Below are 7,551 nucleotides of genomic sequence, written 5' to 3'. Positions count from 1 at the left end.
GTGGGGGGAGACACACTACTTCCCTGACCAGTTTGTTTCATGGAAGTCAACTTTTATCTGATAAATTATAAAAAGTGATTTAGTGATTACGTTAGTTTTGTTCAGGTTTGCTGGCTTGAAATTTTGGGGTTTTTTTGGTTTTTTGCAGTAGTAGGCAGATGATTTTGGATAAGGTGGCACTTTGAGTTGGTGGTCTAGGAAGTTATCTTTAAATCATTTTTCATACTCCCAAAAAAAGTCAGTACCAGTGCTTCAGATTTTCTACCTAAGTTTGGTCAGAGTTGTGGAAATTAGTCATTTCCACTGCATCTGAAGGAGGCAACGTGACAAAATTTTTAATTTGTATTTCTTAACTTTGATTAGAGTCACCTTTTCCTGTGGACGTCTCTAGTTTCAAAAGTAAATGAAGATCCCTGGTGGTCCAGTGGTTAAGAATCGCCTTCCAACGCAGGGGACTCAGGTTTGATCCCTGCTCGGGGAACTAAGATCCCACATGCCGCAGGGCAGCTAAGCCCGTGCGCCACAACTACTGAGCTCACGTGCCCCAACGAGAGAGCCCGCGTGCCACAACTACAGAACCCACACGCCACAGTGAAAGATCCCGTGTGCAGCAACTAAGATCCGTTGCAGCCAAAAATAAATAGGCTTTTTTTTTTTTTTTTTTTTTTAAGTGTCTTGAAAACTTTGTCACCGAAGTCAGAAAGAGGAGCTTACAAAGTAAAGGGAAAGGAGCCCTGCCGCCCCACCCTCCATACCCTCGTGCAGGTCTGGAGTGAAAGGCCGTTGAGGGCAGTTTGGGCCTGAAGTTGCCCCTGGTTTGGGCATGCTTGGACCTACCCACGTCAGCAAAGAGCAGCTCAGTAGATAAGCCCAAGTAAAGGCGGTAGGTCCCGGGTCCAAGGGGGTTTTTATTTTTAAAAAGTGGGGGAGCTCCCCTTGTGGGCAGTGGTTAAGACTCTGCCTGCCAATGCAGGGGACACGGGTTCGAGCCCTGGTCCGGGAAGATCCCACATGCCGCAGAGCAAGTAAGCCCATGCACCACAACTACTGAGCCTGCGCTCTAGAGCCCGCAAGCCACAACTACTGAGCCCATGTGCCACAACTACTGAGCCTGTGCTCTAGAGCCCACGAGCCCCAACTACTGAGCCCGTGTGCCACAACTACTGAGCCTGCGCTCTAGAGCCCACGAGCCACAACTACTGAGCCCATGTGCCACAACTACTGAGCCTGTGCTCTAGAGCCCGCGAGCCACAACTACTGAGCCGTGAGCCACAACTACTGAGCCCACATGCCTAGAGCCCATGCTCTGCAACAAGAGAAGCCACCGCAATGAGAAGCCCGCGCACCACAACGAAGAGTAGCCCCCGCTCGCCGCAGCTAGAGAAAGCCTGCACACAGCAACAAAGACCCAACGCAGCCAAAAATAAGTAAATAAATATATAAATTTATTTTTTTTTTTAAAAAGCCACTTGAAATAATTGTGATTTGTAATGAGGACGGGCCCAAATATTACTGCAAAAGTTTCTTGTCCTGAATATTACACGATGTATATTAAGACTGAAACCAAATAGAGAATAGCTGCTGAAACAGACTCTTAAATACAGTATCAACACATTTAATTCAACAGTTGTGTTGAATTACTTCAATTAATTTTTACAGCCTTTTTTTTTTATTTTTGCTTGCTGTTTTGATAACAGGTGTAGCAAGCTTACCCTATGCATGTGTGTATATATAATAGTTGAAAATCATTTTAAGTATTTCAAACATTGGCGTTTGAGGTCACCACCACTATTGATTGGAGAAAATTCACTTCCTTTGAACAAGATAGTATTGGAGGAAGGGTTGCTGGTGTTGGCACTGCAGTATCACTTTTTCCCTTCTCAGTTCAGGAGTCCTTATTTACCAAAAGGGGATGAAACAGCAAATATTTTTTTTTAAAAAAAAGTCTATTCAAAACACAGAAAACACTGGTATTATAAATGTGCTTCTAGAGCCTTTGTAATGGAAAGTCAGGCTGGGGTCTTGGCAGTGAGAGTGTCACATGGCACTCAGCGGGGCTGACCCTAGTGAGGTTGGCTTTGTTCAGTCCAGTGGTTCCCAGTCTTGGGGGTTTTCAGACCATTTAGATTTTCCCAAAGAAACAACATAGGATTGTCAATATAAGATTCTCAACTTCTGGTTTGCTAAGTGGGACTTTTTAAATTGCTCTCATCAAATTTCACCCATCATTTCCTGAAAGAGCATTTCAGTTTTTTATTATGAAGGTTTTTTAAACATACTCAAAAATAGAGAAATTGTGGTGAAGCCCCAGATACTTAAACCTTGTGTACGTAAAATGTTTGCATCCCTGAAACGTAAGGACTTTTCCATGCTGCCGCCTCAGGAAAGCACAGCCCGGAATAAACTTGGCTCCATGAACCACAGTGCTTTGCCTTTCCTTTCGTAGCTCCTGGGGTTGGGGTGTAGCAGCACCGTCCATCAAGGTGTTGTGGCCTGTGTGTGTGTGTGTGCGTGCGTGCTTGTGCACCAGCCAAAAGTGAGCAAGGCGGAATAAATGCCTTGTGGGCACTTGGCATTTTTGGCTGGCATTTCAGGGCAAAAATTAGGCAAAGCTCTACACTTGAGAAAAGGATGCGCAACCAGAAGAGGCGCTTCAGAAGACCAGGTGCTCCGAGAACTCTTGGGTCCAGCCAAGCAACTTGGGAAGAGGGCTGGGGTTTGTCTAGGGGCGCGGGGATTAGGTTCTCTGAGGGCTTTGGAAGTGGCAACAGGAACTAGTCCTGGAGGCTGAATTCCTGTGCCTGTCAATCCAGACACTGGCAGCATGGAACAAAGCAGGAAGAGAAGGCACCTTGTTGGATCCGGCTTTTTATTCCAGTTGATCTACATAACCTTTTGAGAGAGAGGAGGGAACAGCCCTAGAAATCAGGTAAACTGATCAGGTTGTCCTAGTGCAAGTAACAGCAGATACGGTGAACTAGTTCCAGCAACAAAAATAGAGGATGTATTGCCTGTGTTGACCCAAAACACACAGACTGCCAGTTATTTCTCCAGCAAAGATGGGCTTTTTCAGGATAAGCAGAGAATCCAGCTGGGGTCTGTAGCCGTGAGGAGCCACGTGCAAGTCCCCGCACCGCTCCAGCTGTAGTTCTCTGCCTGCTCCGCCCTGTAGGGGTTTGCATCGCCCCAGGCCAATAGCGAGCCGGCTGCAGCTTCTCCAGGCTTCACGTTCCAGAGGAAGGACACCTTCCCCCAGGGCACCCAGCACCTGGCGTCTCATTGACCCAAATTGGTGCTGCTTGTAGCTTCCAAATTCTTCATATGATATGAGTACGATACTGATAAAATCTCGCAAAAATGGGACACACACACACACACAAAACTACAGGGGAGTCTCAGTTCTGAATATGGATGCAGAAGTCCTAAACACGGGCAAACAGAATCTAGCAGCATATTAAATATGCCACAATTAAGTGGGATTTTTTCTAGGAATTACGGATGAAAACAACTATTTAATTTGTTATATTTAAGTTTTCTTAGGAGACTCCCAATCACATTTGTGTTGTATCTTTTAGCCGGCTCCATGATTGTCATATTTTTAATGAGCTGCATGATGCCTACCGCACAATACTTAGAGAACTGTTATGAGGTGAACCCCCTAGTAGGTCCTGCCCAGTCAAGAAGTAGCTGCACCGGCCAACGCCCAGACCAGCCTCTCAGCCACAAAGCACCTCCCTCCTCAAGAAAACGACCATCTCAACATGTGTGGCCATCATCTTGTTTCGTTTTGGTTTTATTAAACACTCTGCATAGATAGACCTAGAGATTATCATACAAAGTGAAGTAAGTCAGACAGAGAAAGACAAATATCATAGGATATCACTTACATGTGGGATCCAAAAAACCGATACAAATGAACTTATTTACAGAAATAGACTCACAGACATAGAAAACAAACTATGGTTACCAAAGAGGAAAAGGGTGGGGGGTGGATAAATTGGGAGTTTTGGATTAACAGATACAGAATACTGTATATAAAATAGATAATCAATCGGACTTCCTGGTGGCGCAGTGGTTAAGAATCCGCCTGCCAATGCAGGGGACACGGGTTCGAGCCCTGGTCCGGGAAGATCCCACATGCCACGGAGCAACTAAGTCTGTGCGCCACAACTGTTGAGCCTGCACTCTAGAGCCCACGAGCCACAACTGCTGAGCCCTCGTGCCACAACTACTGAAGCCTGCGCGCCTAGAGCCCATGCTCCGAAACAAGAGAAGCCACTGCAATGGGAAGCCCATACACCACAATGAAGAGTAGCCCCCGCTCGCTGCAACTAGAGAAAGCCTGCATACAGCAGTGAAGACCCAACGCAGCCAAAAATAAAATTAGTTAATTAATTAATTTTTAAAAATCAAAAAAAAGAAAATAGATAACCAACAAAGACTTACTGTATAGCACAGGGAACTATATTCGATATAATAAACTATGATGGAAAAGAATCTGAAAAAGAATGTATATATGTATAACTGAATCACTTTGCTGTATACCTGAAACATTGCAAATCAACTATACTTCAATAAAAACAAAACTAAAAAACAATCTAGGGGGTGGGAGGATTTGGGAGATTGGGATTGACATATATACAATATTGATTCTATGTATAAAATAGATAACTAATGAGAACCTACTGTATAGCACAGGGAAGTCTACCCAATGCTCTGTGGTGACCTAAATGAGAAGGAAATCCAAAAAAGAGGGGATATATGTATGCATACAGCTGATTCAATTTGCTGTACAGTAGAAACTAACACAATATTGTAAAGCAACTATACTCCAATAATAATGATAAAAAAAATCTACATAGGCTTCACCAAACATTACAGTTCTGCCTGTTTTTGAATTTTATATAAATGGAATCATTGCATTTCGCCTTGCCTTGCTTTGACTCAGCTTGTCTGCAACATTCAATATGTTTTTGGACGCCGCTGACTTGAAATTTGCAGCTCGAGGCATATGAATCGAGTAGTTAATACATGTTACTGGCACAACGGACCAGCTGGAGGAACAGAAGGAGGAAGAGGAGGAGGGGTCAGTGGGGACACGTTCCCTGAGGCAGGAATGAGCTTGGACATGCGTGGATCAGGAAAGACTGGCGCTAGGCTGTGCTGTGGAAACACGTGGCCCTCATCCTCCCTAACCCCACATGTCGGCCGAGGGCCAGCTGCTCTGACTCCCAGCACCGTCATCTTCCCTGGGGCGGCTGGTGGGGCAGCCCCACCTGGATGGAGCATGGCCAGCACACCGGCGCAGAGAGAGAGGAAAACCCCTTGCCGGTTCTTCAACTCTGATCAGAGAGACGCATGAACTTCCTTCCACACTTCATGGGTCAAAGCGAGTCACAAGGCCACTCAGCACTGCAGTGGGAGGGGCGCCAGAGGGAGGGGTCCTGGGGTGCTGGGTGCACAACAGTATCCTCCAAAGCGCATTCAAGGCATAGCACACGGGAAAGAGAGTCAGGGCGGCATTGTACAGGGCCTCGTGAGCTCGGGAAGGACCTGGAGCTCGTTCTGAGTGGTGGGAAGGGTTTGAGCAGGAGGATTATACATTCTGATTCATGTTTCTGAAGTAGTGTCTCACCGCAGGGGGTTGGAAGGGGACCAGAGTGGAAGCTTCTGCTGTGGTCCAGGCAGGCAGGAGGGCAGCTCGGACTGTGGCAGGTGTTGGGGGCCGTTGAGTCTGGGACAGACGGTCTCCGTCCCCTTTGTCTTCTAGCTCTTCCAGCGGCTGCAGTGGCAGGTTGGCAGGTCCCTGGCTTCACCTGGCACGTCCCCAATGGACGGATGAGGTTGGTGCCTTTTCGTGCCATTGGCCATTTGCATGTCTCTGTGAAGCACCTGCTCAAGTCTCTGCCCATTTTAAAATCAAGTCGTTTGTCTTTTTCCTGTGTATTTCTAGCACTTCTTTACACAGTCGGAGTCCTTTGTTGAAGGTTGCAAATACCTATCCCGGTCTAGGGCTTCCTTTTCCCTCTCAGTGGTGGGATGAATGCATGTCTTCCAATGTAACTGGTCCAGTTCAGCAATATTTCTTCTGTGGACAGTGCTTTCTGGGTCCTGTTTAACACACCTTTGCTCCCGAGTTCCTGCTGATATTCTGCCTTCGCCATAAGCTTATTGTCTTAGCGTGCACACTTAGGGTACACGCAGGATTGCTCTCTGATCGTTTTGTGTGTATGGTGTAGGGGTGCTTGTTTTTCTACAGGGTTAGCCCATCGCTTCAGCAACTTATTGTGGAAAGAGCCGCAACCTCCCCTGCAGAGCTGAGGGGGCCTCTGTTGAATCAGGTGACCACACATGTAGATGGGTCCATTTCCAGGTTCTCCAGTCCCGTGTACCTCCTGTGCCTCACATATAGTCAGAATGAAGGAGAGCCCATAGGACCTGCTGGTGGTCAGATGTGGTCAGAGAGAAGGTTCTAGGTCGCCTCCACGGGCTTTAACCTCAGCAGATTTTTTTTTTTCTTTATCAATTTCATTACTGATAAAGCTGATTGGAGAACATGAATGTGGGTTTTAAGGCCCGTAGAACTCGTCCTACCACCTCCGTCCATGGTTTGACCTTGGGGCAGCCCACCTGAGGGGCAGCCTGTGTCCGCAGGACATGCACAGTCTCCAGGGTGCTGCCGGTGCCAACCTGGGGAGGGGCCGGGAGAGTTGGTCCCCAGGGTTCGCACCTTTTAAACTGATCAATGTCCTGCAGTCAGGAGAGAAGGGACAAGTCAAGGGCCTCCGCCGAGCAGACCGCCACTCTCCTCTCCTGGGAAGGAGGGGGCGTGGGAGGAGAGGGGAGGGGGCGTCACTGTGATGGGTGCTGCTTCCTTGTGGAAACACAGTACTGAGCTAAAGGGGCGTCACTCCCCACCCCAGGATTCCTCAGTGCTCTCTCCCAGCTCCCTGGGCGGAGGCGGGTGGGGTCCAGAGTGGGCTGGGGAGGGCTCATCCCTCAAGGCTGCCCTCCATCACGCACAGGCCACGTCCCCAATACCCCTACCCATCCTGTTCCACGGATGGGCGGTTGGCTTCATCCCAAGAAAGTTTCGAACAGGTGAGAACCGTGCAGTAATCAAGGGCCGCCCTGAGGTCAAGGCTGAAACTTCACTCCCCGAGCACCTGTCTCCCCTGAGCCTCGGTCCCACTGTCCGGGGAGGCTTCCCAGCACCTGTGCAGGAGACCGAATGAGAACAAAGCCAGCAATCTGAAACTGCCGGAATTGAGAAAGTGTAACCCTCCTCCCACATCAAATCCCTAAGAGAGGGTAGTCCAAAGCCGAGATCACCTGCCCCCATAAAGTTCAAAGACATTGAAGCTCAAGGTCTCTTCCTCCTATGGCATCTTATGTAATGGAAGCTTCTCAGCCAAACAGTGGCCACCAGGTGGCTGCCTTCCCATGCACCTGTTCCAGGAGCAGCAGGACGAGCCTGAAAACACAGCCCTGCAAGTCCACGTGGCCCGTCAGGAGAGCTCCCTGCCCAGGACGTAAGAGCTGCACCCGTCC

Source organism: Eschrichtius robustus, chromosome 6, assembly GCF_028021215.1.
Source record: "Eschrichtius robustus isolate mEscRob2 chromosome 6, mEscRob2.pri, whole genome shotgun sequence".
In the NCBI taxonomy this organism is placed as follows: Eukaryota; Metazoa; Chordata; class Mammalia; order Artiodactyla; family Eschrichtiidae; genus Eschrichtius; species Eschrichtius robustus.
Note: the sequence above shows the minus strand (reverse complement) of the source record.